This window comes from Canis aureus, chromosome 34, assembly GCF_053574225.1.
Source record: "Canis aureus isolate CA01 chromosome 34, VMU_Caureus_v.1.0, whole genome shotgun sequence".
Lineage (NCBI taxonomy): Eukaryota > Metazoa > Chordata > Mammalia > Carnivora > Canidae > Canis > Canis aureus.
In genome coordinates, this window is record NC_135644.1 from 12,972,652 (window position 1) to 13,000,542 (window position 27,891).

Below are 27,891 nucleotides of genomic sequence, written 5' to 3' on the forward strand. Positions count from 1 at the left end.
CCCCCCGCCAAAAAAAAATAGACTAAAAACTTTTGGAAGAGAGGTATAATGCTATTGGAGATGGGGATGAGTAGAAAATCAGATGCTTTTGAAAGCAATTAAAATAGTCAACACTTTTTTTTTCTTCTTTTAAAACAATCCTTCTTACCTGGGAGTGATTTGGCAATGTCTGGAGATACTTTTGGTTGTCCTGTCTTTGGGCAGGGAGGGGTGGGTAGGTTGCTACTGGCATCTAGTGACTAGAAGCCAGGGATGCTGCTCAACATCCTACAATGCACACAAGAGACCCCTGCCACAAAGAATTACTAGGTCCGAAATAACAATAGTGTTGCTGCTGAGAAATTCTGCTTTAAAGACTTCAAGTTTCTTTGTTAGGTAGAAATGTAAAAAGTGGGGGATCCCTGGGTGGCTCAGTGGTTTTGTGCCTGCCTTTGGCCCAGGGCGTTATCCTGGAGACCTGGGATCGAGTCCCACGTCCAGCTCCCTGTGTGGAGCCTGCTTCTCCCTCTGCCTGTGTCTCTGCCTCTCTCTCTCTGTGTCTCTCATGAATAAATAAAATCTTAAAAAAAAAAGAAATGTCAAAAATGATGAGCAGATTGGTTTCATTCTTCATTCATTCATTCGTTCATTCATTCATCCCACACATCTTTAATTGCATGTCTCATAAGTGCCAGGCACCAGCTCTGCCCTCATAAAACTTATGAGTCTTTTGAAGTAAACTGGCTTTTTAGTTTTGGTCTGTTTAGAGATTTTATGAAATAGACTAATCTGTTACGGGTGTGAAAACAAATTCCTTAAGGAAAAAACAATCTCTTCAAGTTTTGCTGTATTTTGGTCTTATACTTTCACATCCCTATCTTTAGTGACGATGTGCTGGAAACGGTGAGGCAGGCCGATACTTGTTTAGTAAGGATAGAAACATCTAGGTTAGAAAAACCCCACAAAAAACCCCCAAAACATCTAGGTTACCTTGACACCAATTCTGAGCTGCAAATAAGACCAGTGTCTTTGTGCCTCCCCGTCAGAATCAGCTGGAATCCTAGCTGGAAATGGAGATTCCTAGAACCTAACACAGACTAGAGGAACCAGAACCACTAGGAAATAGCCAAGAATCAGTATTTTAACAAGCTCCCCCCTGCCCCCCCCCGGCCAGTGATTTTTTTTGCTCACTGGCATCTGCGAACCTTGGCCCAGACTCTGTACTGTTGTGAGAATAGGTGTGAGCATTTGGATCCAGGGCTGAAAACGGTGGTGATTAGTGCATGACAGTGTCTTTAATTTTAGGAGTAAGATGAACTATTAGCAGCAAGCTTGGAGCACCAACTCTTCACATTGCCCAACTCGACTCCCAGTTCACCAGTATTAGCTGTGTGCCATTGAGGAAATGACCTAACCTCTCTGAATCCCAGTTTCCTCATCTGGAACACGGAGATAGTATATGTTTCATAAGGTGTAGGTTGGGATTCATGCGAACGGCTTAATGTAGAGTCTGGCACATAATCAGTGCTCAGTGTTATAGTTTTTTTTTTTTTTTTTTTTTTTCTCAGTGTTATAGTTAAAAGAATCCCAGCTCTTGTGATCCTGAGAAGAAAACTCTCGATCAAAACCTTAGTGATCTCTCCAGGAAAAGATGTGTCTTCAGTTTGAAACAGCGTCATTTTCCCCCTCGTTCTTCCTTAGAATGCTGAGAACAGATTCCTGGGTACTTTTCCAGATCCCTTTGTCCTTGGCCTTCATGCATGTGCATCTCATATATCACACACACGCTGCTCTCTCTCACATGCACACTCTCACACACACATGCACACATGCTCTCACATGCATATACCTCTGCAATTCCCAAGATGGCTTTCTCCTCCAGGGCCTAACATCTGTTTGGCTCTCTTTGTTCTGGAAAAGTTTCTTGTCAGCACTGTGCTTCCTAAGATCTGCACTGACAGTGGCATGTTGGCTTGTAGACAGTCCAGGCTCAGTGGTAACGGGTGGGTAGAGCTGGAGAGCTGGAAAGCAGGAGGCGGAGAGTGGAGAGCAAACAGCAGGGTCAGCGGCATTGTCGTGGGGTGACCAGAGGCAGGAGCATGCCCATGTTCCCACCCGTGGCCTGTGGTGCCGGGTTTGGGGAGAAGTGGAGCTGGGGCACCTGTCCAGTGGCAGCCGGACACTGGGTGCTAAGGGAGTGCTCACTGCACACTGGGTGCTAAGGGAGTGCAGAGTAACCAGAGCCAGGCCTGAGAGTCCTCTCTGGGCCTTTCCAATCACAAGGTTGTGATTAGTCACACTTCTTGCTTGGAAAGAAAATAGGCAGATACTAGATAGGAAAATCCTACCATGAGGTTTGGATAGGATTTCAAATGATCTTTTCTGCAAATAAGATCACAGGCAGGAGGAGGAAGGAAAGCGATTCAAAACCTCCCCCCCCCACCCCGGCTAGGATTGTGGAGCCTTAGAGGAAGGGGCACCTGGAGACCCTGGGCCTCTGGTTCCTAGGTCTTCATTAAGCCTTGCACTTTCTTATGCCAGTGCCTTTGACAAGCATCCCATTTTGGTGGGGGCTGTTGAGATGTGGAGGAGGACCCCAAGTGGTTTGACATGGATAAAGGTTTTCTTGAGCAGGTTTGGTGCTGTCCATCAACATCCATTAAGCAGCGACAGGGGACATCTAGGGAAATAATTAGATCACTGGGCAAGTCAATCTTTCTAGCCTCAGTTTCCTTATCTGTAAATGGGGCCAATTATATGCTTTAGTTAATAAGATTATTGTGAGTATTTTGGGAAAAGACGCTTTTAGAGGACCTAAAGTAGGACCTGGCATATAGCGAGCCATCAGGAAATATAAGCTACTTGTCTCCTGAGAAATTCATCAATACTGTAGGTCAAAGTGTTTGGGGTCAGGCTTGCCAAGGAATGACGAAAGTCTACAGCTGTATCTTACATTTTGAGGTTTAAAAGAGTGATTTCTTTACATGATCAGAATTTTCTGCAAATACAAATGAACGTTTTGAAAGTCAGTCCTGAGAGGTAAGCTCACAAGCTCCAGCTGTCCTGGTGCTAATGACTGGCATGTTAAAATAAAGCAGGTTTGCCTTCAACTTGAAGCCTACAAAGAAGGTTCTTTGCTTTAAACTTTAACCTTTACAAAGGAACAAACGAAGTTTTGCGTTGAAGCAAAGTTCCTCAACTCTTCTGTCACCAGGAGTGAGGGTTAAGGGGCCCTTTGGTCTCTCTTGGGACTTAAGGAAAACATGGACTTTTGGACAGCCTTTCTAGGGAGACTAGGCTCTGTATATTTCTTGCTCTAGGGCTTTGGGAAAATAAATTCCGTCCTTACGGAGAGGGTGAGCCAAGAATATTTTTTTAAAAATGTAACATTTTGTTCATTTGGAAGTAAAGTGACGACTGCTGGTTGAAAAGTGTATTTTTTGTTGTTAAAGAAGCAAATTAAAATTGCCAGAAAACAATGGAATGATCAGCTTGCAGAAGTTATTTGCTTTGATTAAAAGCACCAATAAATGTGTCTTGGTTCTATAACTGCTTCATTTAGCACTTGACATATAATAGATTTTTTTCACAGCATAATATCTCCATTGAAATATAATTATTTTGCAGATTGCTCAACTGAATACTCTTATAAACATGCTGTTGGGGGACTCACCCTGGGGGATCATCAGGAGATCATGACAATGTGCACAACTGATGGACATGTGAGGAATGTGGCAGCCGAGCTTGGAGCAGAGAAGGTGATTTGTTGCAGAGCAATTACCCTAATGCATTTTTAAAAGCATAAAATAAAGAATCATTTCATTTGCTGAAAAGATATTTTAGGTGCTTTGGTAAAACAGCGACAGAATATTTTGATTGTCAGGTTTTTTTTTTTCTTTAAAGTTAGATAATTACATTTACCAGTTAAAGAATTGCCATTTAAAAATAATATTTTGTCTAAATGTTTAAAGATGTCTATTAAAAATGTATACCGAACATGACAGCGGCCTTTTCATGCTGTAATTCTAGTCAGTGGTCTGAAAACAATTAGGATGAAAAAAATGTACATTTATTCAGTGCTAGCTGGAAAGTCAAGATCTGTGGAGCATGGTGAGGGCTGCATTCTGATTTTTAAGATAGTTCTATTTTTTTGCTTAGATAACACTTCTAAACACAGGTTCTGCGGTCTTTGGTTTCTTTTAGTAATCTCGCCAGGGGCCAAAGTCCCCAGTGGACTGTGGTCTGGGGCACCCCCTCTTTCATGAATAAGAATGGAGAGAAAGTGGGAAAAAGCTTTAATAAAACAGCCAAATGTTACCCATTTAGGCCCTTCATTCAACTGGTACACTCCAGAATGGCTGTACTGGTTGTGACGACATTGAAATATTTCCTCACCTATTGGTAAAAAGTCCTCCCCAGAGCCCCCTTTGCAGCCCCTGCAGGTTCCCCCCACTCCAAACCCTCTAGATGGCCCAGCCATCCAGCAGCCAAAGGACAAATGACTGTTTTAATAGGAGGCTGCTAGGCCCTGCCCCAGCCAGGCCAGCATCTATTCTGATTTGTGGGTCTCTGGACCAAATTGTAGTACCCCACTTTAGAAGAGTCTTTGACTTTTAGCCTAGGAACATTTAGAATATTCCAAAGAAGAGCATGGAAGCTGATGTGTGGAATAGGCCAGAAAACTGGTAGGAAAGAGTTCCCCGGGCCCCTTAATCTAAGTGATGAGAGTACATTCATTCTTGAATGTGACTGAGCTTCTATCAAGAGGGAAGAATCAGGGGCAGAGACTTGTGCCGTAGGGCTGCTTCATGGGGTGGTTCTGGCTGTCCATGGCAGTTGCCAAACTATGGCACAGCAGCATCAAAGAGCTCTCTCAGGTGCAGAATAATATCCATGAGAAGGGAGAAGGTGATGTGATGGCACAAAAACACACAGCAATGATGAGATGCAGCAATTAGGTCAGCCATCTATCCTTGGGTCTTCAATAGGCACATTGACGTTTGGGCCAGATTTCCAAGGAAAACCTGACATCCTGAGACCTGGCACATGTGAATGAAGTCCTGCAGCTCCCATGGGAAGCTGGCAGTTGATTAAAGAGTACCAAGGGTCTTTTGAGTGGTTTCTCTCTCCAAATGAACATCGAGAGTCCAAAGCCTCCTTTCCCTTAGTAAGGTCATGTTTTCAAATCTGGTCATTGTACATAAAAACTGAACTGGCCACAGTGAACTAGGAATGAAGGGGGAACTTCTCAACCAATAAAGATGATCCATAGCTAACATCATACTTAATGGTGAGAAACTTGAAATTTTCACACTAAGAGCAGGTACAAGGCAAGAACATTCCCTCCTACCACAACTTTTCAATATTGTACTGGAGGCCCCTGCTAATGCGATAAGGTGAAAAAAGGAAATAACAAGTACACATATTGAGAAGGAAGCAATAATATAGTCTTCTTTTGCAGATGACATGGTAGTTCATTATGTTTGAAGAATTAACAAAAAAAAAAAAAAAAATCTCCTGGAACTAAAAAGTGATTATAGGAAGATTACAGTATATAAGGTTAATATATGAAAGTCAATCACTTCCTATTTATCAGCAATGAACAATGGAACTTGAAATTCACTGAAATTCAATGAAATTTTGAATTTGAAATTCAAAGACACAGCTTGCACTAGCACTCTCCCAAAATGAAATACTTAGATAGAAATCTACTAAGATATATAGATCTATGTGAGGAAAACTACAAAATTCTGATGAGCAAAATCAAAGAATAACTGAATACATGGAGAGATGTTCCATGTTCATGGATAGGAAGTCTCAATTTTGCTAAGATGTTAATTCCTAACCTAATTAACTCAAACATAGTCAAAATCCAAGCAAGTTATTTTATAGATATCAACAAACTGATTCTAAAGTTTATGTGGGAAGGCAAATGACCCAGAATAGCCAACACAACATTGAAGGAGAAGAACAAAGTTGGAGGAATGAATGATACACTACTCAACTTCAAGACTTACTCAAAAGCTGTAATTATCAAGAAATGTGATACTGGTGAAAGAATCGATAAAAAGATCAATGGAAGAGAATTGAAAACCCAGACATAGACCTGCAGAAATAGTCAATAATTTTTGGTAAAAAAGCAAAGGCAATGCAATGGAGTAAAGATATTCTCTTCAACAAATGGTACTAGAACACTTGGACATCCACGTGCAAAAGCATGAATCTGGACTCAGACCTTATACCTTTCACAAAATTTAACACAGGATGGATTACAGATCTAAATGTGAAATGCAAAACTACAAAACTCCTAAAAAATAACACAGAAAACTTAGGTGTCTTTGGGTATGGTGATGTCTTTTTAAATACAACTCCAAATGCACAACCATGAAAGAAATAACTGATAAGCCGACTTCACTGAATTAAAAACTTCTGCTCTGTGAAAGACATTGACAAGAGAATGAGAAGACAAGCTGCAGTTTGGGAAAAAATATTTGCAAAAGACACGTCTGATAAAGGACAATCATTCAAATTAAACAAAAAAACTCTTAAAACTTGACAACAAGAAAGCAACCAGATTTTTTTTTTTGAAAACAACCAGATTAAAAAAATGGGTAGCCCCTCATCAAAGAAGATGTACAGATGGCAAATAGGCATATGAAGAGAGCCTCCACATCATATGTCATCAGGGAAATGCAAATTAAAACAACAGTGAGATACTACTATACATCTATTAGAATGGCCAAAATGACACCAAATGTGGGTGAAAAAGTAAAGCAACATGACCTCTCACTTACTGCTGGTGGAAGTGCAAAATGCCACTTTGGACGATGGTTTGGAGGTGGTTTGTGACAAAATTACGCATACTCTTTCCATATGATCCAGCAATCACACTCCTTGTTATTTAACCAAAGGAATTAAAAACTCATGTCCACACCTAAACCTGCACACCGATGCTTATATAACATTCAGCGCCAACAAGAAATGAGCTACCAAGCCTGAAAAGACATGCAAGAAACTTAGATGCATATTACCAGTCTGAAAAGGCTCCCCATATATTTCAACTATGTAAAATTCTGAAAAAAGGTAAAATTATGAAGACAGTAAAAGGATCAGTGGTTGTTAGGGGATGAGGGTTGGGGTGAGGGATGAATAAGCTGAACACAGAGGATTTTAGGGCAGTGGAAATACTCTGTGTGATATTATAAAGATGGATATATGTCATTACACATTTTGTCCAAACTCATGGAATGTACAGCACCAAGAGTGAATCATAATGTGAACTATGGGCTCTGGGTGATAATGATGTGTCAACATAGGTTCGTCGATTGTAACAAATGTACCTTCCCGATGAGTAATGTTGATAATGAGGGAGGTTGTAGGTTTGGGGCAGGGGGGTATAAGGAAAACCTCTATACCTTCCTCCCAATTTTTCTGTGTATCTAAAAGCTGCTCTAAAAAAGTAGTCTTAACAAAAATCTTTCCTGGCCAAATGGAGTAAGCTAATTAAAAAAAAAAAAAAAAAGACAAAAAAATTGCCCTCCTCCAATCAACTTGCCACACCGCTGCCAGGATGGTCTGATGAACTATAAATCTGATCATGATTTATCTGATCCCAGCCTAAAAGCCTTCAGTGCTTCCTGTTGCTCAGAGTGCAGGTCTCTAGACATTTCTGGGCGTGCATCCCCAATTTATGTATTTATTTGTGAATTACATACAGGTAGTGTTGTACTGATATATTACATAGGATATAAATATGCACAAATATACCTTAAAAAGATGAGATAAGATTAATAATAATAATAGACATTTTACTATTTTCTTCCCACTCCTAGTGGACTACTCTGGGCACAACACTGGGTGCCAGTGGCCTACAACTGCGCCACTCAAACTCTGTTACTCATCTACTCATCACCTGGGGAAGTGTGTTAACATGCAAATTTGGATTCAGGAGGTCTGGGGGGTGCCTTGAGCTTCTGCAGTTTTAACAAGCTCTCAGGCAATGCTGTTGTTACGGGTCCAGGAAACAAGTGTGTACAGCGAGACCCTAGAGCTTACAGTCCAAACTCATTAGAATGTCTTTAGAAACATCATCAGCGGGTCCCTGTCTACTTCCTTCGCTATCTGTGACCTGGACATAGCAAAAATTTGCAGGTTCTCGGAACATGCCATGTGATTGTGTTGGCTGTTGCTCATGCCCCTTCCTTTGCCTAGAATGCTCTTCTCTTTCTCTTCCCATTCTGGCAAACACCAAGAATGGCAAAAATTGGTTTGAGGCTAATCCTCCCCCCCCTTTAAAGAATGACGTTCGTTCCACCAAACCCTGCCCCCCCCACCCCCCGGTCCCCACACACCTAGGCTGAGGCGTCCCAGGCCATGTGAGTATCCCTTTCTTTACCTGTGCCCTCCCTGAATTCTAGCATTGTGCCTTTTATCACACTGCTGCTAACATGTGTCACAAGTCCATTCCTTTGGGGTCAATACCTGTGGAAGGAAGAGGAGAGAAAGTGATGGACAGAGCATGAGGTGGGGGTATGAGGCAGGCCTGTAGCAGCCTGGCTGCCCCCTCTGGAGCTCTGGAGCCAGAATGGCCCTTCAGAGCTCTCCCTAGTTGGAGCAAGATGGCTTGTAAATCCCCACGTGGCCAGTTGTTGGACCTGAGGGTGACCTTGGGTGGGGGCTCTCGCGGGCCGAGCAGGCCCTAGGGAGCTGACCACTATGGGCCCGCTGCCCTGCTAACATTTGGGGCAGCAGTCCTTCCTGGGAGGAGACTCTGGGCGGGGCATCAGAGTGCCCACCAGAATCTCTCCCCTCTTCTTCTGGGATCCCATCTAGCTGTGTCCTGAGGGTCAGGCAGAAGGGGTTGGCACCCAGGGGTGCTCCACAGGCAGCATTCACAAAGGGCAACCAGTGGCCGGAGTGGTTGCCCCCACGTGGGCCATACAAGACAGCCATTTGGAGCGTGGGCAGAAAATATGAGGACGTTCTACAGATGGGTCTTCAACCTCTCCTTTTAAATTCTATTTTTGTGTGTGTTTGACACAGAACATCGTATGTCGGCACAGGATCACATATCCAGTTTTCTAAATAAACATGAGACGGGGAGTATGTTCCACTTTGGTAGTGCTACGTGATCAGTAATTCGAGGGGAGCCGGCGGGGTGGTGCAGTTGTTGGCAATTGTTGTTGGCAATTTGGAGTCAAGCTTGACTAGAACACAGCAGCTCCCGTTTGTTGACGTGCCACCTATGGCTCCCTTGGGGCCACGAAGCAGATTGTATGGCCCCCAGAGCCTGCAAAACTTAGCATCCAGTCCTCCACAGGCCTTGCCGCTCCCTGGGAGGTGGGCAGCTGCTGGTGTGGCGACTGCTTCAAGTTCTGCTGGATTCTGTGTCCAGCAGGAGTCATGACATCTAAGACTGTTGCAGGGCCGCACCTCCTTGTCGGCTGCAGCTGGCTTCCCCGATGCTGTGGGAGGGCCAGCTAGCTGTTTCCCGGTCCCTCCTGGTCCCCATCTTCCTTGGTAATAGCTCGGCACACGGATGCCTAGAAATACAGGCTGCATCTTCCAGTTCCTCTTGCAGCTACCAGGGCTTTAAGTCTGGCCTGTGAGGTGCAGTGCAGTGTGGTGTGCAGCTTCCAGGGGTAGCCGTAAAGGGAGTGGCTGTGTTCTTTTTCCACTCTGCTTTCCATTCCTGGCTGGAATGCGGAGAAGATGGCTGGAGTTTAAGCAGCTTTATTGCACCATGAGGTGAAACATATTGAAGATGTTGTGGCCTCGTAGTAGAAAACAGCTCCCTGTCCATGCCCTGAGGCCAGCAAACCAGTTCTGGATTCCCACTCTCATATTCTTTCAAATCCAAGAAAAATAAGCTTCTGTCTTATTTCAGCCATTGTTCGATGTGAATCTGAAAGGGCTTCTTTTCACTCACAGTTGGACATAATTCTGACTGCTACTGATAGATTTGTAATAGAGCAATCCCGAAAAAGTTTCTCATTTGGGATTATGTGTCATATCTTCCAGGAAGTGCTTTGCCCCAAAACACTGAGTTATTTTAACTAAAGAGCTAAAGTTTGCAACCGTGTCAATGTCACTGAAGCCTTGATGAAACCACAGGGGTGATCAGGAAGGCGGCCCCTGAACCTGGATGGGTGGTAACTGTGCACGCATCCAAATAAGTCATATTTACAAATTTGGGTGTTTTTTTTTTCCTTAAAAGAGACATTTCCTTTATAGTTCTATTTGTATTTTCTCTTATCTTAGAAACTTGACTTGTGGGGCACTTGGGTGGCTCAGTGGTTGAGCATCTGCCTCTGGCCCAGAGTGTGATCACGGGGTCCTGGGATCGAGTCCCACATTGGGCTCCCTGCATGGGGCCTGCTTCTCCCTCTGCCTGTGTCTCTGCCTCTCTCTCTCTCTCTCTGTGTCTCTCATGAATAAATAAAGAAAATCTTAAAAAAAAGAAAAAGAAACTCGTATAGCTAAACCTTGAGTCTTTTTTTTTTTTTTTTTAACTTTTGGAAACTTTTTCTAAGTAAATATTCTAATTACTTAGCTAAGTGATAAATGTTTTCCTGGTATGGCCTAACTTTATAATGTAGTACCCGAGAACAATCACTTAGATTTTACAACACCCTTAATAAAGAATTAATTGAGTACATCTTTCTGACTGGAGTCATTTATTTAGAGTCAGAATTTTTTTTGAAGGAAGTAATCTTTATCTGTGCTCACAACAAGGTAATTAGCGACAGTCATTTTACTTAAAAGAGGGTTTTGGAAGAGGCTTCTTTTTTTTTTTTTTTTTTAAGGTGTCATTTATTAGGGTAGAGCACGCGAGAGGGTACCCTTTGTCCAGAACAATAGTCTTTTAGCCTTGTTAGGGTCTTATTCTGTATAGATGTGTCTAATTGTTACAGTTGCTCAACAGAACCCATCCTACTGAGCTGCGAGGAGGCTTAATAGCAGTGGCATCCAAAATAAATTTGCAGCAATTTCACATATTCTTTCTGCAGAAAATTCCCCCCCCCACCCCGTTGCCAAAGGCGCAGAGGAAGTGCTGCTGTGTCCCCCATTGTCAGGGGGCAGCTGTCTGCGCTGGGGCTGCGCACCCACCACGTGGGCAGCTGCTGGGTGGGGGCCGAGGCCTGGCTTCCGTGCGGGCCCCACTCTGCTGGCTGCGGGGGCGCAGATGCCGCGCTCTCAGGGTGGTGACAGCCACGCAGCAGCAGCCACGCGCTCTGAAAGGGGCTTGGGGGCTTTCGAGCATCCAATCGGCACTTGCATATTCAAACTGCCCGAGCTGAGGGAAAATGTGGATTCTTATTAATTAGGATTTTGGATAGGCATCAGGCAGGGAAAACTGCCCCGCCAGACCAGCATGTTAATGGGTTCCTAACCCAGAGGCCAGTCTGGGGCCTGGGGCCTGCTCAATGCCACGAGGTTTCTTTTCTTTTTTCTTTTCTTAGAATTTTTTTTTTTTAATTTTTATTTATTTATGGTAGTCACACAGAGAGAGAGAGAGAGAGGCAGAGACACAGGCAGAGGGAGAAGCAGGCTCCCTGCAGGGAGCCCGATGCAGGACTCGATCTCGGGACTCCAGGACCATGCCCTGGGCCTAAGGCAGATGCTCAACCACTGAGCACCCAGGTGTCCCAATGCCACCGCTTCTCTAAGACATGATTCACTCCTCTCCTTCCACCCGGATGATCCCTTATGCTAATCGGATCCTTCCCTAGTGGGGCTTTGGCAAAGCATTCAGCTGCGGCTGTGGCTGTGGGGAAGGAATCCCTCTTTATTCTGCATGTGTTGAAAGAAGCTTCTCTGATCCTGATGCTGTGACCTGCACTCCCCACCTCCCGCCCCCCAAGAGGGTAGTTCAATGGGTGAAGCCAAACTGGATCCCAGCCCTGATTCTGTTTCCTGAGTGTCAAGTCTAGGCCACAAGCACGACTTTGGCTGTTGTCCATTCGTATCGTGGCTTCTGTCCCCTGTCCTCCTAAGTGGATGCTCAGCTTTCCCCCAGATATGTATTTCAAAAACAGCCTTATTGAGTTTAACGCGATTACAATTGCATCATAATTGTATGTCATACAACCCACTAATGTAAAGTCTACGATTCAGTGGTCTTACGCACATTCACAGGTATATGTAACGGTCACCAGAGTTAATTTTGGAAGAGTTCATCGCCCCTTAGCTCTTCTCTTCTCCTCATCACTCTTCTCAGCTCTAAGCAACCACCGACGTACTTTCTGTGTCTAGAGACCAGAAGTTTTTATGTGCGAGTTGTTCAGGCTATGGTGGGGGCTGTGTATGTGTGTGGGTCTTTACGTAGGGTGAGGCCAAGAGAAAAGGATAGGGAAAACTTCCAGAATAGATAAGAAACTAGCCCTGGCATGTGAAAGCATCAATCTCCACTGCCATCTCTTGAAATCTGGAGGCTGGAAGGTCCTTCTGAAGTTGAAGGGCCAGTGTGGTCACGTGGTGGTGAGAGTTTTCTCCTTGGCTTGCAGAGTGTCACCTTCTTGCTATATCCTCATTTGGGGCATGGCAGGTGGTGGGGAGGAAAGAGAGAGAGAGAGAGAGAGAGCGAGATCTGGTATCTCTTTTTCTAAAGGCGCTCATCCCATCATGAGGGCCCCATCCTGATGACCATATCTAAACCTAACTGTCTCCTGAAGGCTCCATCTCCAAATTCCACCACGTTAGGGGGCAGTGCTCACACATATGGCTCACATATGACTGAACGCAATTCAGTCAACGGTCCCAGTCATCAGATTTTTCTTCATGTTAACTTGAAATAAAAGTATCTGTTTTAGGGAACTCCACTACGTTTCTAAAGTTGGAAAAATATGTTAATAGCTCGCTGCTTTGGGACGTTATTGTCAATTCTAAAGGATTCCTGTTTGCTTAGAACTGATACAGGGAACCTCTGAGAGGTGGAGGTGGTGTGATCTTAAAACTAGGGCGCAGAGAGCACGGAGAAGATGGCACTCTGAGGGGTCGACGTCTTCCTGAGGAACTGGGTGGGGCCTCGGGTAAGATGATAGGTGGGAATAAGCTGAGGTTGGCTGATGAGGAGGAACCCTTAAGTGGAATTCCACTATCCAAGAACACAATTGTCCTCACAAGGCTCTTCATGCAGTGGCAGTGTGAGCACTTGGGTGTGAGCGTTCTTGGTCTCTCTTAGGCTGGTCACTTTTCCACCACACGTGAAAGACAGGTGAAACACTCAGAGTGGGTGTTCTCTGACCCTAGCCCAGCAAGTTAGTCCTGACTCTTTTTTAGGAATTGTTTCTAATCTAGGGTGGCTCCTCAGTGGCATTTGTCTAGGAGCAGGATACTCTACGACTGAAGACAGGGAATGGCAGCAATAGGAGGTGAGACACAAGCTTGATCTTTGAAGGTCAGCAAACTGGGATGTTTGGCTCCCAGTTTACCCTTCCGTGTGCAATTAGATAGAGCCAGGATTTGCACGGAGAGAGTAGTCAGATTATGTGCTTTAGGATTCAAATTTTTCTTCTTCTTTTTTTTTCCTTTGCTTTTGGATAATTTGATACCTTAATTCTATATTTACATAGCAAGGTATATTAAACAAGCAATGGTTATTCCGTGGAGGATATGTTTAAATATAGTATCAAGTTCTCTTGGCTCATTTAAATATGATTTACTCAACAAAGATTAAGTTCGCAAGCAGCCTGTTAGGTCACATCTAACCGAACAGCAAGGTACACGTTCTGCATGTGGACCTGAGACAATGGCGATCCAGCAGGATCTAGTAGGTGGGGCTAGTAGGGCAGGGGCTAGTAGGTGTTTTTTCCAGCTGAACTATGAAAACACTGACCTGCAGAAACCCCCAAGGAGGGGTGTTGACTCTTCAGATGATATATTGCGGTTGTATCTTGGGATTTTTGATTTGTTACCAGCATGTCATATATTTTTTAAAAAATAGATCATAAACATTGGGTTTTGAAAGAGCCTACTTACATGATGCCATGGGACTATCAAGAATTCATTTTCTTCATGGAGACCACGTAACGTGGACTGATGATGTTTTATAATCATAGACACTTAAACACATAAAAGATACAACAAATTTGCTCGATAGTCTTAATGGCTATTTACCTAGATGGCATAGATGGCAAATATGTGCACACAGCATTCTTTTCATGTTGCTTCTTATATTGAGTATGAAAATTACTCACTTGTTAAGTTTATGTCTGAAATATTTAGTTAACTGAACCAGTAATTCAGTTTTTGTTTGGTTCAGGAAATGTCTCCTGCCTTTCACATTATCACATGCCTGTTTTGGAAGTGGCTATTTTCACTGGGTTTGAATTGACCTAAACCATACCCTTCACACCGCCTTCTTGTTTCCTGTTAGATGCAAATGGGGTGTGTGTTTGCATGTGTGTGTGTTGAGTTGTATGCATGTGTTCATGTTGTGTGTATGTGTGTTTGTGTTGTATGTATGCATGTTCGTGTTGTGTGCATGTGTGTTGTGTTTTCATGTTGTGTATGTGTGTTCGTGGTGTGTGTGTGTGTTCATGTTATGAGTGTGTTGAGAGACAGACAGACGCATAGAGGAGAAAGGCTGAGACAGAAGGAATCTTTTCCTGAGTGAGTGTTTTTGAATCATTTTCAGGAGACTTGGAGGTCATTTTCCCATTGTTTGGGTTTTTTTTTTTTTTTTTAAGACTTTTTTAGTGCTGTGGATAACTGTGGCATTTTTGTTGTTGTTGAGCTACAAAGAAAACATTGGCAGTTCTGATAAGATTATGAAGCCAGAAGAATTTCTTGAGGAAAATATTCTCATACGTTATGTAAGAGCTTTCTCATTTTGTTTTCCTCGTAAAAGGTCTCAACAAAACTCCTACAAACATTTGTTAGTTGAAGAAAAATACATAATGGAGACTTTCTACTTAAAAATGACGATCAGCAAGTATTTGTTGCGTGTCTACTACAGGCGATGTATTGACGTAGGTGTTCTAAGGCACATGCATGAGTAACACAAATAAGACACAGAAACGTGTGCATGGGGTTTCCTTTGCATTTTTTCCCAAAGGAGTTACAGTGAGATTTCATGAAATGGTTGACTGTCTTTGCAAGTGAGTTCTACAGTATATATACATAAGGCAGTACAGACAGTCTCCAGTTTAGGATGAATGGTGTTCTAGAAATCCATTCAAAATTAGTTTTTGTTAACCAGGAGGCATTTCCCTATACTAAAAATTTTATATTGGGCAGGTTCCCAGGCTTCTCTGTAAGAGTTTCTTTAGCTCATAGATTTAAGCCTAAACTAAGATATAAATTGAAATTATCACTCCTTTTCAAAGACATCTGACCTGTTTTAATAGCATTTAAATGATTCAGTGACCAGATCGGTCCCTAGGTGTGAGGAAGTCTAAGGTAATATATTTTTCTGTGGGTCACCTGTCTGTGTAAGCAATTTGCATTATACAAAATCACAGTGTCAGCACTCCTCTGATGCACCGTCTCACCTGATCACATGAAAAAAAAAAAGCCACACTGGTCAGCAAAGACTATGCATTTGCCAGGTTGCCCTCTGAGAACCAGGGCCTGGCGGGGGCACTCTGGGATGACCCCAGAGGTCTGAGTTCTGGAGCTCTGCGGCATCTGGTTGTTCTTACAGTTTGAGGAAGAAGTATAGGTTTGGGGAGCCCTGAAAAGGTGAGAAATGGGGGCTGGGACACACACAGATCCTGGTGCAGGCTCAGGGTGACTGCCTGTCCCAGGCACCAAAAGGGACTCTAAAGAAGAGGGACCCCTGAGTCTTGGATTCTGGACAAGGTCTCCTGTTTGCCTGAGTCTAAGAGCGACAATGACTCTATGGGAAAGTGCGTTATCAGTTTCAAATCAGAGCGCAGATAGTACATTTCTGATATGCCCGGCGCATTGTAGGTATTCATTGTATTTGCTGAATGAATAAGTTCATGCTTTGAAGATGGAGTGCTCCTTCACTTAAAAAGGTAGGTTGAACACCAGTTGTTGCTGATGTTCGCATAAGGTCTGTGGGTGGGTCACTGCTCAGTTGTTTTAGGAAGTGAAGGTTATGTCTTGAAAAAAAAAATCCTATCATGCTTGACTTGACTTCCCCAATACTTCATAGTTAGCTAGTTTCCAATTTTAATGAACTCTAAAGAACAAAATGCCTTATGCCTCATGTGAGCAAATTTGTCTTGCAGGGTCCCTTGTCTATGCTAGGTCTTGTCAGTAATATTTTGGCCATAACAGAGCTAGAGTGAGGCTTCCCATAGGGTTCCTATTAATATCTGCAGTTTCTTCTACTGGAAACTTCTCAGCCATTCTTTATGAACCTAAAAATATTAGGGAAGCTGGCAGGAAGATGAATTGAGTGTGTTTGTGGGTTTCTGTCATTCTTCAGAGCCAGGGAATGTTAATGACTAGATGAATGTCCATTCCCCCAGCCACGTGCTAGGAAGAGTTTTGTTTTTAGCATGTTCCAGAAATCCCCTGGCAGATACTGAGGCAGGAATTACAATAAAACAGAGTTACTAATCTGTTTTCCATGCTTGCTGATTTATATGCCTATTGTAGAATCTTCAGCCAATTGCCAGTAGGTGGTTTACTTGTGTGCACTTCTAGGACAGGAGAGACAACACCAAGAACTTCGGGCTCCCTGTGATGGGTTACGAGTCCACTTAAAGATGTCATGACTGAACATACATCAGAAATGGTTAGGTATTAGCTCTTTTTTTTTTTTTTTTTTTTTTAGCTCTTCAAACTGAATGGAAAATATGAAATTGTCCCTATAATACTTTTGTATGGCTCTATGGAGAACAATTCCTTCTTCATAGCCTGGTGACAGTTCATGTTAAAATAATGGAATATTAAAGACTTATACATCCTCATTAGGAAATAATCTGGTGGACGATGCATAACAATAAACCAAAAAATTCAACCAATGTAGGTCTAGTGCCCAGAAAGCTGCACAATACCGCCCCTCCCCCCACACCATTACCCCCAAGTGGCCTGGAACAGAGTTGTTGTAAGAAAGTGTAGAAAGCACACATCTTCATATGGTGCAAGTCATTGGGAGCGACATGGAGAGCAGAGTCTCTTTCGCCCACAGAAAGTTCTGGGGAATAAACCCTCTGGCCAATGGGTCTACCATTTTTAGGAATACTGTAATAAAGATACAGAAACTCCATTTAAATATAAAGTATGTAGAACATCCCTGAAGACAATCTTTTATATCGAAGGGAATAGCTTCCTTTTCTCTCTCCACCTCTCCCACTTCTTTCTTTCCCTTTTGTGTGTGGAGGGAAATAACTTTTCCAGTCAAAGAGGAGTAAGGAGTGCCACGAGGGACAGTTTTTGAAAAGTATGGTAAGTGATTAGTAAACTTTTCTGGTACATTTTTATAGGGGGAGAAATGGACAGCTCTTGTAGCTGTTGTATCCATACAAGTTATTTTATGACTTAGCTTGAAAAAATGCAGTTGTTCATTGTTAAGGTCTAAGTTGTAAAGTAAATCTATCCTGCAATATTCATTACAACTGCACTGGGAAAACCCAGAATTTTAAATAATCCATAAAATTGACCATTAAACACAAAGCAGGTCTTTTGTAGCAAATGCACGTTTTGAAGTTTTAGCATCTTGGGTTATTTAGAATAGAAATAATACTCAATTTGAGAACAACTTCTATGTTGAATACATGTTTTGCAGTACTTAACTTGAACTTTCCAACTAATCCGGAGGTATTTCCAGTAATTAGAATTTATTTTGGCTGTGCAGAATTCAACTGGATGGAGAAGAGCCTAAGTTTATTTTTTCTTTTCTTTTTTTTTTTTTTTTTAAAGATTTTCTTTATTCATGAGACAGAGAGAGAGAGAGAGAGAGAGGCAGAGAAGCAGGCTCCAGACAGGGAGCCCGATGTGGGACTTGATTCTGGGATCCCAGGATCACATCCTGAGCCAAAGGCAGATGCTCAACCACTGAGCCACCCAGGCGTCCCTATTAATTCTTTTCTAATCACTTTTAAATAAAGCTGTCTACAGTGACAAAACTATGGTTTCTTACTCTGCAAACTGAATCTCTTTCATTTTGATTATTCACTCACACACTCATTGATTCATTCATTCATGACTTTTGGAATGACCTTAAATCAAAACCAGAGCACAGTATTTAAGTGTGTGAAAGTGATTTTTGTTAGAGCTGAATCCACAAGCTCCAGATATTTATCCTTCTGACTGCTGAATCCCATCTAAGGGATAGAACTTGAGAGTCCCTGGTAAGTACGTAGATTATAGACTCTTCAGGCAGTTTTTCTAAATGTCATTAGTTTGCAGCCAACTTTTGGTGGGTATAGGTGAAAAGACTAGCCTCTCCGATGAAGACTCAGAATGTCAAAGCTCTATATGGCTGAGTGAAGGCAGATCTTTACACTTTGGCAATTAAGAGAGCAGGTGGTGGTGGGTAAAGCCCCTGTTTAGCAGGCTGAGGAGACGTGCTACATTGTAGACCAGGAACCTCTACAAGGAAATGAGTCCCAAGGGTTTCTGCAGGCCCAGCCGGCTGGGTTTTTTTAGTAAGAAGCCTTGAATTTGTTCCAACCTTGAACAAATGGCCTGTTGTCTCTAGAGTTTCATACTGCAACATAGTTATTTTCAAAACAAAAAAAAATTTTTTTTTTAATCAGGGGAGTTTGCTTTCAAAGGAAATTGTATATAAAACCCTTGTGTATGAAATAGCAAAAGCTTTGGTGCTTTAGTAGAGCAAGGTGGAGGGTTCAGTACAAAAGAAACTTGGTCCAGGGAGCAGGTCTGCAAGTCATTCCCCACAGTCAAGAAACTTTGGTAATGCTCTTATGGATTATCTGTTATTTATTTGCAGACCAGATTAATTGCAAAATGTAGATTCAGGAAACTGAACAGCATAGTTCATGACGGTGGAGTGAATTTTGGAGACTACCTAGCAAAGATGATGAATTTATTTGTGTTGTGGTTAGGGTAGTAGCTAATTGGCAATGCAGTGAAGTCACATCAGATGTGAATTCAAATAAATGTGCTCAGCTAAGAAACAAAAACAAACAAAACTTAGAAAGAAATCAGAGAAGAACTATGTAAGATTTATATGAAGTGAACTATAAAACCTTGTCAAAAGACAGAAATGGAAACCTAAATAAATCCCAATGAAATTTGCTTGAGAAATTTGTCAAGCTGTTTCTGAAACTCATCTGGAAAAGAAAATGTACAAAACAGTCAATGTCACCTTATTCAACATTAAACATACAATTAAGCTTTAGTCATTAAAACAATATCTGGCATAGGAATAGAGCAGTGGAAGAGAATGGAGTTCCAAACCTGACTCATGATAGAGATTTATACAGATTTAAGACGGAATTTTAAAACACATGGAAAAAGGGGGGAAACTTAAATAAATGATGGGCAGGTTGTTGATTTCCCGATTGTAAGAAATAAATAATATTAGGGCTTTTCCTCATATCAAAATACAGAGTTAAACTTCAGATGAACTATGGATTTAATTGGAAAAAACAAAATCACGGCACCAGGGTGGCTCAGTCAGTTAGGTGCCCGACTCCTGATTTTGCCTCAAGATCATGAGATCTAGCCCTGCGTTAGGCTCCTCGCTCAGTGTGGGGTCAGCTTGGGATTCTTGCTCTCCCTCTCCCTCTCCCCCTCACCCTACTCTCTCCCTTTCTTAAAAAAAAAAAAAAAGCAACAACAAATTCATCAAATTCACCAAAGCAGAAGAATAAAATATAGAAAACTACAAAGAAAACAGGCATTTAGAAATTACTGCTCACCCTACCTAGTACTCACGGAGATGGAAATTAAAACAGTGAAACATGATTTTTGCCCATTGGGTTTGCCGGAAAACCAGTACTGTTCAGTGGTGGTAAAGGCTGGGGGGAGGGGGGCATGTTCTCTCTCTCTCTCTCTCTCTCTCTCTCTCGTTTATGACTGGTGAGGGTGTGGGTTGGTATGGCCTCGGGGGAATGATATTTTTGTTGGAGCTGTTATAATTGATAGCCCTTCCACCTACAGACGTTTGTCCCAGAGAAAGACTTGGACGTTGCCCAAAGCCTTACATACGAGACCATTCATCGCTGCATCGTTTGAGATGGTGGGAAGTTGGAGGCAGTGGCGAGTGGTTAAACAAGCTGGAGAACCAGAGGCTGGGCAGCAGCTGTAACTACCCAGCAGTTAGCAGGCATGAGGTAGAGCTGTACGGACTGCCCGTGGGAGACGGCCAGGACAGATTTTTAAGTGAATGAAGCAGGTTGAAGAACAATATGTGTGGCCTGACATCATCTGTGTAGTTACCATGTAACTACAGCGTAGATTTATGCGTACACATATCCTTTAAATACATCGAGAGAGGCCTGGGAGGATATGCACTGGATTGATTATAGTGTTTTACGCCTGGAGAGGGCAATGAATTGGGGTCATGGTGATGGTGGTGGTGGGATGGGGCTGGTAGTCAAGGAGGACATTGCATGTTTGGCATTATTTTGCATCACTGGCATAACAAACACAAGGGTGTACTTATTTCTTATGCAATTAAATTAAATTTGTGCTCAATGCAGAGAGCTATTGTCAGCTCTGGACTTTTTTTTAAAATATTTTATCTATTTATTCATGAGAGACACAGAGAGAGAGGCAGAGACACAGGCAGAGGGAGACGCAGGCTCCCTGCGAGGAGCCTGACATAGGACTCGATCCCAGGACCCAAGGATCACACCCTGAGCCGAAAGCAGACACTCAACCACTGAGCCACCCAGGTATCCCAGCTCTAGAATTTTTTAATGCCTCCAGGAAAGCGGCCTGCAATGACTTTGCACACGGCCACTTCCCTACTTTGGCAGCAAACACAGAGACCCCACACCCAGCAGGCACCCTGACAAGACAAATCATGCCTTGTCTTCTTTCTTCACTATTTCTTTTATTTGCATGTTTTTAGAAGAAGCAAATATTTGAGAAGTGTTCCATGATGCACCTTTGCATTATTTCAACTTATTTACCATCTGTAAGGCTGCCATAAACCCCAGGAAACGAAAACACACAATGAATGAGCCCCCTACGTTATGCAATTTGGGAGCTCCCGTTCCTCGGTGATAGTGTCTTAGACCGTAACTCCCATTACATCATTTACACATCCTATCTCTGCCTTAGTGTTTTTTCCCCTCTCTTTGTAAACACCTGGTTGGGAAATTGTTTAGTCATGTTTTCTTCAGGGATTTTGGCATTCAGGATGCTGGAGGAGTAATGCCATCGACACCTGTAGCCTTCAGGATTGTTTGGTGTCTGGGCAGTATAGAGGCGGAAGACCTAGGACTCTCAGGCTCACCCTTCTCTGTGTACCTGGAGGTGTTTGAGGCCTAGGAAGGGCCCAGGCTTTGTTCAGATCTCAGCTCCGTTATGTCCCAACTGCATGACTTTGGGCAAATTCCTGAATTCTCTAAATTGGCTTTTAGCAGTCTCCTGGCGCTGCAGTAAAAGCAACCATCACCACCCTGTGTTCTTTAGTGAGCAAGGGGGGATTCAGTTCATTTCCTGGCATTCCCCAATTTTCGTTGTTCTTCCTAGTTGTTTATGGTTCTGGCCAGAGGGCAACTCCTTTACGCATCTTTCCTCAGATCACCTGTCAGAGATACTCCTGTTTCCCCCAGTCTGCAAACCCTGCTCTGCCCTCTGGGAACAGTTATGGGACCACGGTCCTGTCTGAAAATGCTGTCACAGGGCCTAAGTGCCCTGAACCCGGATGGGACCAGATCTCCCCATGTGGCATGAACACTTCCTCCACCTTGAGTGTGATGTCTCTCTATAAGCTTCCCAGATTCTCATGCTTTCCACTGCATTACTTGCTTTCGAGTGATGAAGATATGGGTGTTTCGTTCCAGCTTGATGATGAAATGTAGATTTCCTTGGGAAAAGATACTAATTGAAGAATGGTTCCTGCTGATTACATCAAAAATTGAAAAAATACCTGTGTCGACTGCTCTCCTAAACCAAATATCCAGCTACTTGTTGTGTGGCCTGGTCATATGTTTGTCCAGCAGCAAGGAAGTCTTCAATTTTTAAAAATGAGATTAACTACATACTCTTAGGTCAGTAAAATTATTGCTTTTTAAAAGGGGATCGTCCCAGTCCGTTTAGTCTGCTCTAACACAGACTGGGTGGCTTATAACGACAGAAATTTATTTCTCACGGTTCTGGAGGCTGGGAAGTTCAAGATCAAGGCGCCAGCATCCTTATCTTCTGGTGAGGGCCCTTTTCCTGGTTCGTGGCTGGCACCTTCTCCCTGTGTCATCACATAGTAGAGGGGCGGGAGGTCTCCCGAGCCTCTTTTTACAAGGTGCTAATCCTATTCAGGAGGGCTTCACTCTCCTGATTTAAGCTTATCTCCTAAAGGCTCCACCAGTAATAGCATCACTTAGGGCATTAGGATTTCAACATAAGAATTTAGGGGGCACGCGAACATTCATACCACAGCAAGAATTAAATAGTATTTTGAGTGATTATAAAAATAATATATGTCAATGTGAGAGACATTAAATATAGAAATATATAAAGAGGAAAATAAAAATTACCCAAGCCTGCCATGCAGAGATAACCACTATTCACATTTTTGTGATTACCCTTTTTCATTTGCACATATATAACATAATATAAATATATTCTTAAAAACTGGGCTTATAATGAGGTTATGGTTTTATAACTAGTTTTCCGCAATATAGCATCAAAATCTCTTTTGTCACCTTTATATAATAATAATAATTCTTTTATAGTATGATTTGTCAGTCTTTTTAATTTTTGCTTTTTGTTTATGTCTACAACAAGACCATGAAGATATTCTACTATGCTGGCTTCCAGATTAAACTCAATTGTTAATTTTCATATTTAGCTCTACAGCCATCTAGGGAGGAATCCTGCTGCGTATGTGCACCTCTCAACACAAATCTTGGTCTCTGGATCTTATTTGAGCCTTCAATATAGTTCCACAGGTAAAAGACAGTCAAGGCAATTCACAACCATATGAACATAAATGATAACATTCTTAAAATCAAATATGCCTCCTTCATGTCAAACTACTGCCATCATTTTATTTTAGAATTCCATTTTTGTAGACGAAACACTGTGTCTATAGGCAAATTCCTCAACCTCTTCAAATTCCTCCCTTCCTCCCTCCTGTCTTTCCTCCTTCCTTCACTAAAGTTTCTTCCCATGCAGAGTCTCTGTTTTTCTCAAGTTGCTTTTTTTGTCCTGTTTTAGCTCTACAATCCATTTTAATCTGTTTTAACATATGGATTTCCAACTGACCATTATTGGAAAGACCCTTCTATCTACTGCACTGGAGCACTTATGTCATAAATCAGGTGATGGGTTATGTGTAGATCTGCTTCTGAACTCAGTTAATGTTTCTTCTATCTTTGCACAAAATTCACCTTGTCTTGATGATTGTTTCATTATGAGAAGTTGCAATATGATTTTTCCTGTAAAGTGTGCTTCAATTGTATCTTGCAAATTTCTATGTGTCATATTTTTGTCACTTGACTCAGAATATTTCATAATTTCTTTTTTCTTAAAGATTTTATGTATTTATTCATGAAGGACACACAGAGAGAGGCAGAGACATAGGCAGAGGGAGAAAGAAGCAGGCTCCCTGTGGGGAGCCTGATGGAGGACTCCATCCCAGGACCCCCAGGATCATGACCATGATGCTCAACCACTGAGCTACCCAGATGCCCCAAAATATTTTCTAATTTCAGTGTGATTTCTCCTTTGACCTACAGTATTTTTAGATGTATGTTGTTTAAGTTCTAAATATTTGGGGATTTTAAGATTCTCTTTTTATAATTTATTTCTAGGTTAATTCCATCATGATTAGAGGATATGGTATATATCGTTTCAATCTTCTCAAAATTATTTTGATAGGGGTATAGCTAGGCAAAATGTAAATTTTAGTAAATGGTCCATGTGCACTTGAAAAGTATATGTATGTGTTCTGTAGTTGTTGGCTGCACTGTTGTCCTTATAAGTCAGATAGTTTAATCATATTGTTTTCATCCTCTCTATCCCTATCGTTTTTTGTTTTTTATTTCTGGTTAGCTCGTCAGAGAAGATTGCTATGATCTCTCACAATTTGTCTATTTCTGTTTACTCTTGCCAATGCTCGTTTCACATATTTTGAGGTTATTGTAGTAGATACATGAAATTTTAATCTGTTATATCTTTCTGGTGAATTAATTCTTTCACACTTATGAGATGATCCTCTTTACAACTGTTAACGCTCTTTTGTACTAAAGTCTACTTTGTCTGATATTAGTTTAGCTTTCCTTTTGGTTATTGTTCATCTAGTGTACCCTTCTCCATTCCTTAACTGGTTGTCATATGTGTCCTAATATTTAAAGCATGTTTTTTAAGATTTTATTTTATTTATTTATTTGACAGGGAGAGAGAGCACAAGCAGGCAGTGTGGCAGAGGGAGAGGGAGAAGCAGGCTCTCTCCTGAGCAGGGAGCTCGATGCAGGGCCTGATTTCAGGACCCTGAGATCATGACCTGAGCCGAAGGCAGATGCCTAACTGACTGGGCCACCCAGGTGCCTTAAACCGTGTCTTTTATAGACAGCATAACGCTTTTAAAAAAAATCAACCCTGACCAACTTTGTTCTTTCATTGCAGTATTTAGTTATTTTTTTAAATATAAATGTTGATGTACTTGGGTTTATACCTTACATTGTACTATTTGCTTTCTATTTAACCCAGCTGTTCTAGATTCTTTCTCACTCCTTTCTTGTTTGTGTTGAGATTGAGTTTTTATTATTCCAACCCTCTCCCTACAACCCCGTTAGTTTGTTTTCTGTCTTTGTTTACTCTATTAGTGCATTCCCCAAAAATTACAAAATGAATTTCTGACTTTTTTGATTCTACTATAAATTTTACCCTTATCACTTCCTTAGCTGTGGAAGGACATTTTATTTTTTTAAAATAAGAGAGAGAGAAGCAGAGACACAGGCAGAGGGAGAAGCAGGCTCCATGCAGAGAGTCTGACATGGGACTCGATCCAGGGTCTCCAGGATCACGCCCTGGGCTGCAGGTGGCACTAAACCGCTATGCCACCGGGGCTGCCCTGGAAGGACATTTTAATATCACCTTCTGTCTTTTGTTCTATTGTTGTTATGCATTTTAATTACACAGATTTTCCAATGTAATATTTTGAAAATGTCCAAACTTACAGAAAGTTGAAAGAATGTTGTACAGTGAATGCTGATATACCCAGCACCTAGATGCCATCATTGACATTTTATAATTCTTTTATCATTATAAGATGTTCTTTCTTTCCAGTAACATTCCTTGTTTTGAAATCTAAGCCTTGAGTTTACTGAATTTCTTCTTATTCCTCCTAATAGAGGAATACGTTTAACCCCGTTTTTTAGCATAGTTCCACTGGCGGCTGTTGAATGACCCTTGAGGGTTATTAGAGGTGTAGCTTTGCCAGGCAGACAACAAAACAAATAATTCTCAGAGGTAGAAACAAAGCCAAGTCACCTCTCAGAGGGTAAGTTTATGAGAAACCAAAGCGGTGGCCACGAATGTAAGAATTTTGCAAAGGTTGATCTGAGAGGCGTCCTAATCGCTAATACCATCTGGGAAAGATTTATCTCGTGATTTATTGGATAACTAGATCAAAATTAATGGAAAGGATTGCTCCAAGAGGGGGAAGCATGTTGTTGGATGGAGTCCTGTCCTTGCTTGCTGATTTTCTTTGCTTAATTAATTAATTCAGGAACCGTCTGATTGACTAATTGTATATCCTTAATTTTATAGTTGGCATTGCTGATGAGATGATGTATGTTGAATTACTGTAAGCAAAAAGTTGCTTTGCTTTTGATTCCAATTCATCCTAATGATACATGTTCATGTTTTACTGGGCTTGAGCTAAATCATTACATTAGTGGAACTGCCATCGGAGATTGCTATAAACATTTCCGTTACACTAATTGCCATGATTTAGTCCAATTCTATGTGAAAACTAAATAGCAAAATGACCCTCTTATAGACATTAGTTTTTTTTTGTTAGAACACAAAAATATACCCATCACTGCCTGATAGACAGTGTTTAATCTATAAAAATGGAATTCTAAAATAAAATGATGGCAGTAGTTTGACATAAAGGAGGCATATTTGATTTTTAAAAAGTTACTATTTATGTTCAGATGCCTTATGAACTGCTGTGGCTGTTTGTTGTTGTTCTTCTACCTGTGGAACTATATTGAAAGCCTAAATAAGATCTAGAGACCAAGATTTGTGTTGGGAGGTGCACACACGCGGCAGGATTCCTCCCTGGATAGTTAGAGCTTTAACTGACATACAGGAGTACATCAGAGAATATAAAAAGGTCATTATCAGTGCCTTTGGATGCATCCCAGAAATTGGTAGAACATAAGTCTTAGTTAATTATCTATTAAGCCTGCCAGGGTGAGCTTGGGTGTCGAGGAGTGGCTGAAATATTGAGAGATGTATTGATGATGGTTAGGATTTCGCAGCCATCAGAGGTTATCTATATGTGGAATAAATGTGATTGGATGTACTTATGTGATATTACCAAAGGACTCCCTTGTTATAAAGAAAGGAAAGAACACCATTTTGTGAACCTTGGAAACCTCTTGATTCTTTTTTTCTTCCCTCCTTCCTTCCCTTCTTCCTTCCTTCACTGAAGTTTCCTCCCATGCAGAGTCTCTGTTTTGTCCAAATTACTTCTTTCTTTCTTTCTTTCTTTCTTTCTTTCTTTCTTTCTTTCTTTCTTCCTTCCTTCCTTCCTTCCTTCCTTCCTTCTTTCCTTCCTTTCTTTCTTTCTTTCTTTCTTTCTTTCTTTCTTTCTTTCTTTCTTTCTTTCTCTTTCTTTCCTTCCTTCCTTCCTTCCTTCCTTCCTTCCTTCCTTCCTTCCTTCCTTCCTTCCTTCCTTTAGTTTTCTTATCTCTGTATCTCCTGTTAGGAGCTTTCCTTGCCTGATATGCTCAGTTATTTGCTCATATTTAAGAATAGGGAGAAAAAGATTATTGGAAGCTGTAAAGAGTGAGATGGCCATGCCAACTGGGAACTTCATGTAAGGTATGGGTTTGTAAACTTTCTTGTCCATGGCTCCCCTGAGGTCTTTTATTTCTTCACAGCACACTAGGCCCAAAGAAATCTCTCTTCATTCTGTTTATTAAATAATTAGGTCCGAAGAACCAAATAGTGGTAGTTTGCATGGTGAGCAATAGAAATTGGTTTCACTTGAAAATTCAAAGTATCCCCCAGGGTACCCTGGTGCATGGTTTGGGAATATGGCTGGGGTGACACGGCTGCAAGGGCTTGCCGGTTGAGTAGTTCCAGCTCAGGTCATTTGCCTGGCCCTTTGTGTGTGGACTGGAGGTCTGAGACCATATTCACACCACTGGCCTTCTGCAATAATGTGGCAATCAACCAGAGAGAGCCTTTGGGAAAGACTGTACAGTATTATTTAATCTATGTGAACTGGACCTTCTTTGTTAGTACACAACAATGCTGTACACATATTTCTTTGGGGTTGGGTTAGAAGGCCACAGTACCTTCACTTTTTTGATGTCTTCAACGACTTATTAGTCACCTTGTAGGTGCGGGTTCTCTCTCCTTCCCTAGAAGTAACCTCAACTGTCATTGTAGCCTGAATGTGGTGTAAGAGGTCTCACGGAAACATGATCCAGAGCCTCTGGCCAGAGTCCAGGCCTTCCAGGGTAGGGAGCGGAGGGACAACATGCCCCCCTCCTTGCCCCCCGACACTGGCAACAAGCATTATCAAGCTACTAAAGCTCAGGAGTTTAGACTGAGTGGATTCTACATGTGGCCTTAGGTATGATTGGTGCACATGTGCTTATGCTACTCATATTT